Source organism: Juglans regia, chromosome 13, assembly GCF_001411555.2.
Source record: "Juglans regia cultivar Chandler chromosome 13, Walnut 2.0, whole genome shotgun sequence".
NCBI lineage: Eukaryota > Viridiplantae > Streptophyta > Magnoliopsida > Fagales > Juglandaceae > Juglans > Juglans regia.
In genome coordinates this window covers 6,844,551-6,853,545 of record NC_049913.1, presented here as the reverse complement: position 1 = coordinate 6,853,545, position 8,995 = coordinate 6,844,551, and positions in this window count along the sequence as shown.

The following is an 8,995-nucleotide window of genomic DNA, read 5'->3' as shown; positions in this document are numbered from 1 at the left end:
TCGTTTGGATTCGAAAAATGTTTTATTTCATCTCATTATTACTTTTTTGAATTCTAGCATAAAATATAATAAATAATTTAACTTTTTCAAATTTTAAAATAATAATAATATTAACAAATAATATTCTAATAATATTTTTTTCAACTTTCATATTTCATCTAAAACTATCTCATCTCATCTCTTAATCCAAATCTACCCTAAGACATATATATATATATATATATATATATAAACACAAGACACTCAAAATTAATGCTTGGCATTAACAAGGTTACAATCTTATTATATGATAAATAAGATACTATTTGTCTTTTATCCAAAATTCACAGGCTTGCTTTGCAACTTGGGAAAACTATTTGATGAACTAAGACAATCAATAAATATCGGAGAAAATGAGTCTAATTGAGTGGTTAGTATCTAATCAATCCTTATTCAGTTGATTTTTATTTGAATACGAGTCAAACTTATCATCAAGTTATGTTTTATTTAAAAATAAAAATAAAAACTAATTGATTATTTGAATGAGTTCAATTTTCTTCACAAGGTATTTAATATTGATAAAATAAATTATTTATATTATATTATTGATCTATTTGTCTATTTATATCATCGCTACGTAATAACCAAACTTCGAACATTTGTAAATAACTGTATATAGCTTATATACTAATAATTATATTTATAAATATTTAAGCAAAGTGCACGATACTAAGAATGTAATTTTCTGATATTTATAGCATTTTTCGTTTATAGCAATGTTTGGATCTCAAGGAGCCTATCCAATAGCGTTTTTAATTTTATAACCCATATTTGGATTGCACGGGGAAACAAGAATAGGTACGGAGAAAGTATATTTACAAAATTAGAGTGGGGAAACCTTACACAATTTCTTAGAAAAATATAAATAAATCTAATATAAATATAAAAAAATGTATTTATTTAAAGAGTCCTGCTACACCCACAAACGGTATAGCCCGAGGATGGGTCATGATAATGCCATTTGGCATTTTTATTTTTATTTCATTCATTTTTTATACCCACACACATTTTTTTAAAAGATCACAACAAGATTCAAAAATACTTTCTTAATCACTAAGTTAAAAAAAAAAAGGTATTCCTTTTATCAACGAATGCTCCTATTACACTCGTAGTAGTCTCTGAAAGATGAGAACCAACTATGTAACATCTACATTGAGAATTCAAGTACTGTATATGTCATTAGTCCCTTTTATCAACCCCATTTAACTATTATGAAAAACACCATTGCGGTTACATTTTAAACTGTGAGGTCCCCTCTATACATTGGAGTCCATTCTTTCATTAAATCAATGATATTGTTAACATGTACATGTTATACTCTTTAGCTCTACTTTTTCAAAAAAACCAATTCCACTCATAAGAGGGAGATCAGAACGATCTAAATTTATGAAACCCATGTTTTTGGCATAAATGTATTTTCCACTCATAATGGGAGAAAAAAAAAAGATTATACTTTTATCTTATTTCACAGAGAGAGATGTTTCTTTTGGGCAAAAATTCCCGCTTTCCTAGCTCGATAAGAAATTCTTAAACTCGGCATTCCTGACTTTAGAATGGACGACCCCTTCCTCTCCTAGTCTCCCATTATGAGTGGAATCAATCTTTATGCCAAAAAGACGGGGTTTTGATAAGTTGTCACTTTTCAGTATTATGCTTCCAGTATGAACATTCCATCAGTTATGCTTTTGAAAGATGTTGCCAGAGGGTTCAATGGTCTCTTATGCAAATCTCAAGATCAAGGTTTCAAGTTCAAGTTCCTTAGGTTCTTAGTAGCAAGCGAAACGATCTTTCGAGACAACAGTGTAACCAAGATCGAATCACAAAACCTAAACAACATACTCTTGATACGAAAGAAACCTCCCTCCATAGAGAAGAGATCTAAAGTTTGGGTCTCCTCGATCACCCTCAAATCGAAGCCCCCAACTAGAGATGGAATTCTAGAACCTAAACAACTCAGTTGATAGCTCTATGACCGGTTCAAGGGAAGGTCCACCAATAATTGATAGGCCATTCCCCCTTATCTGTCTTTCAATTCCTCATTCTACTAATTCGTTGTTATTGATTCATTCAAGGCATAGACTCTCCACTTCTTTGTCTTATTAGCGCAGGTGTTCGTCAACGATGAAAGTTGCTGAAGTTAAGACTCGAGTTGAGAAAGAGGGTTAGGCACAAGTTCAGAGGAGGGCTTTAGGGACTAGGGAAGGCGGGTGGATTGTAGAGATAAGGACAGATCAAATGTTGGTTTGCCCATTGGGATTGGGCATGGACGAGTCTCAACTGGGCCAATATTGATGAAAAAATGACAGACCCATCTCGGGACAAATATAATTTTTCTTTTTTAAATGATAGACATTTTAAATAAGCGAAACTTGCATACAAGTGATTTTGACTCATTCAATCATATCATAGACATGTCCAATCCCACTATCCCACAAGCTCCAAATAATTATTAGACCAGACTAGACTCTTTGGTAGTTCCAATTAATTATGAATAATGTTAGAGTTACTGTTGATAGTTATCGCTGGCTCTAGCATATATTTTTTTAATGTGTTTTTCTTTAATTTATATATATATTTTTAACAATTTTAAATATTTTTAAAAAATAAAAAAATTTACAATATCATTAAAAAATACTTCCTTAATCACTAACTAAAATAAAAAATTATTTTTTTTATTTTACTTCGTAATTAAGGAAATATTTTTTAATGATTTGTTTTTTTATTTTATGATCAAGGAAGTATTTTTTAATAATGTTCTAATTTTTTTTTAAATATTTAAAAGTATTAAAAAAATATCTGTAAAAAATAATTGAAAAAAACACATGAAAAAACACATACTAGAGCCAACAGTAGCTCCCAGCGGGAGCCACTAGCGGTGGCTCTAGCCACACTCATTAATTATTGTGCAAGTGAAGTTTCAAAATTCAACGTGCTTCTTTAACTTACCAAACTATGCCTTAGTCGATGCGTAATTTGATTTATAATTTGAATTTTTTCATATATTGATAAGTCATAGTTGTAATTTCGGTTCATTAATGAAATGAGTATGTTTCCATAAAAAAAAAAAAAATACCTCTGTATTAAAAAATTAATTTCATTACAAAAACAAATTAACTATGCTAGCCTTCTAAAAAAAATTAAATAAGAGCCGAAATTAAACTTCTCTAAAAAGGGTTCTTTTGAGAATTGGCTCGTTTTTGTCTTGTCTTGTTTTTCTCTCTTCTCTTACAAGTATCTCTATACTTTATTAATTTCATTATTTTTTTATGATACTTTGAAACTATAAGGTGTAAATTAGCATTGTTTATGACACATTTCTTAAGATACAAAATGTAGTATTTGCATAATGTACAAAGTGTATCCAATGCAATGATTTATGTCCATATTCAATGGATCTAGACACTGTCCAGATTCAATGCATACCTATAATTTGCTACCTCCTACAGATATAATTTTCTTTTTCAGTCGTTTAGTGACATTAATTCAACGTCAAACCAAAATAATATGAGTAATGTTACGTACAGTCGTAGAATGCGTAAGTATTATGGAGTAGTTTTGAAAAAAATGAGATTCACTATTAAAAAATTAATTCATTTTTATATAAGTATTGTATTTATTTATTTTTTTTCAAAACGACTGTAATTATAATTTCTCTTATAATTTTATACAACTTAACCTTGCTAGTATTCAATCTGCATCTTGCCATCGACGACATGCATGGCCACTTCTATTAATAAATTCCGATTCAACAATTAGTATGAATTACACACCCCGAATACCAACTAAAATATGGAGCATCTATTTAAAATATCCTAATTAATTATGGAGCAATGTTAGGTACAGTCTTTATTTAGAGATTGCACTGTAAGTCTAGGCTATTTTAACTTTAAAATTTTTTAAAATTACAAAATTATTCCTCTTAAAATGATGTTTTCTTTCATTTAATAATGTACCTGCACATATAATCTCCACTTGAAGACTCCAAATAGAATTTTTCTTAATTATGACACCACACATGACTATCATTTAGAAGAAAGGAAACTTATGAAAAACTTTTCTGTTTTCATTAAGGGAATTCGGTTACATTTATACACAACAAAATACGGAATAAAAGAATAAAACAAATTTTGATAACTTGAGATAAAATCTTAACAAATTTCTCTACAGTTCACTTTTAAAGAATATTTTGCTGTTGGTTGTAAATGGACGTGGAATGTGATGCCGCTGATTGCTTTGGCAAAGCTGCACATTCTACCCTCCAACTATTTGTCTAATGTGGAAACGATTTTGTTATTCTGATACAAATAGATATAATTTAATTATAAAATTTAAATTTTAAAATTTATCACCTAAATTAAATGATGTCACGTAAATGATGTATGATATAAATATTTTTAAATAAAAGTATCGAAACTTTATGTTTAGTCTATTTTACATACTTTTTGTATATTTTATTAATATGATTGATTGTGCTAATTTTTTTAATATAAAATAATTATTTCCATCAATTATATTAATGAAGTGGACGACAAATATATAAAAACAACTGTATGGATAAAAATATTCATTCTCTGTCATCCAATGCGGCTTTTATACATACCTTACGCAACAAGCAAAGGCCAGGAAGTAAAGGGTTAAGTTTTTTTTTTTTCCCTCTCTCTCTTGTTTTGTCTATTTCTCGTTATTGAGATATTCTGATGTATAATTATTTATTCCACGTATATTTGACATTACTGTCCTGAATTGTAATTACAGATAAAAACAATTTTAGTTGGTTTGGAATTTGAATATAGAAATATTATTAATCTATTTCATCTCATTATTATATGATTTTTTTTAAATTTTTATATAAAATATAATAAGTAATTAAATTTTTTAAAATTTTAAAATAATAATAATATTAAAAAATAATATTCTAAATAATATTTTATTCAACTCATCTAAAATTATATCATTTTATTTCATCTCATCTAACTATTTAAATTAGCACTCAGAATGAATACTAATTTTCTCTGTATTTTCTCCTAATTTTTCAAACACCGGCCAGGAGCCTTGGGACAATCAACAATATAGTAGGAATTCTTTTTCCTACTTGCACATGCATTCCGCTAAAACTCATGAATCATGCACATTTTGCATGTGTATCATATAATATAAGCCACCATTATCAAAATGATACACGCAGAAAAGGATAACCCATGTTCAAGTTTCCCACCTTAGAAGATTCTCTAGGCTGCTAAAAAGTAACTTATTTTCATTATTAATTCAATTAAACTATACTTTATTTTTCTACTTTTTCAAATTTTTATTGAGGAAGGGGTATCGATAATTCCCTGTAGGTACAAGCGTGACATATTTAATGGATATTGACTTTGCACATGTTACATTGAAATGATATATAATCCCTTATCGGGCGAGAGAATATATAACTTTATCCCTTTAATTAATGCCAATAAGAGATTGCAAGCTTTTAATTTATTCCTAAGCAATTTGATAATAACAAAAAATCCAATATCATGATAGTTGTAATTTATTGGTAACAATTAAGGGTCAATTTCAAGTTTCATCCATGCTCATAACTAGAAACGGTCGTACGTTCTCTTTTATGTTTTCTTATCTTTTAATTTTTATTTTCTGATACACTTAAAACCCAAAATTGATTTTTTGGTTGAAAAACAAACATAAAATGTTCAAAGACACGTACCTTATCCAACCAACATCATGTCCAAGTAGGTAATAAGCGTACACTGCCTGGTTTGGATAACTTATATTATCATATCCTGGGAATAGATCCCTGACCTTGGACTCCAATCTTCAAACCTCTCGGGCTGCATTTAATTTTTATTTTTAATTTAATTAATTGTTCCAATTCCAAGTTTCCAACCGTCTGTTCCAACGGCAACCACCGGCCGCTTCGCTGTCATTGTTTTTTAACCTCCTGCCTCTTCGATTCCTCGAAGGGTCACTTTCCACGTCATCCATCCTTCTAGCCCCACGTCACAATGTTTTAGTTATACGTCCATTCTTATAGGAGAAATGCTAAACTCACACGTAGCTCCAGCCTCCCCTTGGGGTTTTATTTTATTTTTTTAATTTAATGATTAAAAAAGTATATTTTAATAATATTATATATTTTTTAAAAAATTTAAAAATATTACAAAAATATATGAAAAAAAATAAAATAAAATACTGACAGGAGCCCCCATCGGAAACCTCCATGTGTGGTTGTAGAACTCACTCTTTTTATAAACAGATGAAACGTAAAATAGAAAATAAATATTTATCATCAATTATTTATAATAACAATAATTATTTATAGCTAGAATATATTTATTTTGATTAAAAATAATATTTTTTTTTTATAGAAAATACTATAAATAAATAAAAAAATTTTGTAATAAATTTATTCCCGATCCAATCTGCTCGTATAGCTCAATAGAGCCATCACGACCTTTGAACTCATAATTTACGTAGCTGGTGTTTCTCATCTCCTCGTAATCTTAGTTTTGTTTAGATATATAAACAGGTTCATCTAATTTCATTATTATAATTTTTTTAAATTTTCATACAAAATATAATTAATAATTAAATTTTTTTAAATTTTAAAATAATAATAATATTAAAAAATGACATTTTAATAATATTTTATTTAATTTTTATTTAAAACCATCTCATCTCATTTCCGATCTAAACGGCACCTTAATCACGAAATTAATTAAATTCTATATCTTATAATATTACGATGATAACATTTTCAACTAATTTCCTTTTCCACCTCCGCATCCCCCCATTAATCAGGATCTCAAATTATTGGGTAGATTATATAATAGAACAAGGAACAACAAAAATTGACATTGGAAGAATATTGTAAAATAAAAATAAAATAATATATAACATTTGGCATTGTTTACCATACCATAATGTCGTTATTACTGGCTACTTAATAATTGTATTAATTTAAGTTATCATTTTATTAGAAAAACATATCCACGATTTACATGTTTAGCTTGTGAGGTTCTATATTATAATTATTTGGCACCTTCTCATGGTCAAAAATTAACCGTGCATTATGCTTAGTTTTGAATATAATAAAGTCACGGTTAATCATCACGTTATTAAACTAAAAAGGCCTCTGCTTGGTTCATGGAGCTCCTTACCCTAATGGGAATCGAGGAAGGGCATGGCCATGGGGCCATTCGGACGTTGAATAAACAGGCGAGTTAAATAATAGATAAAGACCCAAAAAAGCAAACAAGAATAAATCTTCAATAATAGGCTAGCTGTATATATACGGGGATAATAAAATACATGTTTCCAAACACTGGGAAATTAATAATATGACCAATATCTTATCGTAATTGTCCACGTTTCGTATCCCTCTTGTCCATTCTGCACCTTACAAGGTTACATCAACGACCCAACTACTTGATCGTTTGCACTCTGTGTCTTCTCCGAGTCACAGCTCTTATGCCTCAACTTCACGTGTTAGTCATGAACCGATAACCCAGAAACGCATCGCTTTCTCACAGCGTTGGAGTTGTGGCAAAATTACTGATATGGGCTTTCATGGACCATTTCTCCCAGCAACTAGGAAGCACGTGCAGAAGCAGGTCAGGGACAATTATTTTGATTTAGGCTTCGTTTGGTTGATAAACTCATCTCAATTCATCTCAACTCATCATTACAACTTTTTTAAATTTCAACACAAAATATAATAAACAATTTAACTTTTTTAAATCTTAAAATAATAATAATATTAAAAAATAATATTCTAACAATATTTTATCATCTCAACTCAATTCAACTCAACTCACTTCAACATCCAAACACAACCTTAGACTGTGTTTGGAGGTTGAACTGCGTTGAGATATGTTGAGATACTGAGCTGATTGAATTGATTTATTTATAAATGTTAATGAGTTGAGAATGCGAAGTAAGTTATGTTAGATATATTTAAAATAAATTTAAATATTAAGATGAATTTAATATTATTTATTAAAAATTAAAAAAAATTATGAATCTCTTATATAAAATTGTATTGAGTTGAAAAATATTATAAGTCTAACGTATAAAGAAGTTTTAAATTAAAATAAATTTAATAATTTAAAAATTAAGTATTTAGATATAAAAATTAATTTATAATTTCAGACATATTTAAATAAGAAATGATATTAATAAAATATGTTAGCACAGCACAATTTTTTAGAAAAATAAAAAGTAAATATGAAATTTATAAAATTAATTTTTTAATAATAAATTTTTATTTATTTAAATTACACGCACTATAACCGATAACGGACTATTTAAATTGAGGAGAGAGTTGTCTTTTCAGCACGAGCTTATCCAGAACTGGGTGGGGCACCCAGAATATGCCAGTGGATACCCTTTTTGGTCTCATAGTGAGTGGGGGGTGCCACACTGCCAGAGAGTTAATGGAGACTTGAGGTTCCAATAGCTAGGGATGAAGGTGGCCTTTGCCTATCATGGATTCATTCATACTCATAATATATATATTTTATAATTATGTTAGAAAAATTTTAAATAATTATTTAGATACTAATTTAAAAATAAAATAATTTAAGAAAAAATTATTCTGTATTATCTATCATAGTGATCCATATGATATATATTAATTAGACTTTTTTAACTTATCAGATCTGATTAAGGTCTCATTTATATTCGTAATCCATTTCAACTCACTTCAATTTATCTTATCTCATCATTATAATTTTATCAAATTCTCACATAAAATATAATAAATAATTTAATTTTTTTAAATTTTAAAATAATTTTCTTAAATTTCTACACAAAATATAATAAATAATTTAATTTTTATTCTACTATTCATAAAATATCTCAATTTATTTCTAAATCTAAATCATTCCTAAGACTGTAAATTAGCAGCACAAAAGAATCGCTAACATAAGAAAGTTCATAAAAAAGTTGATACATATCT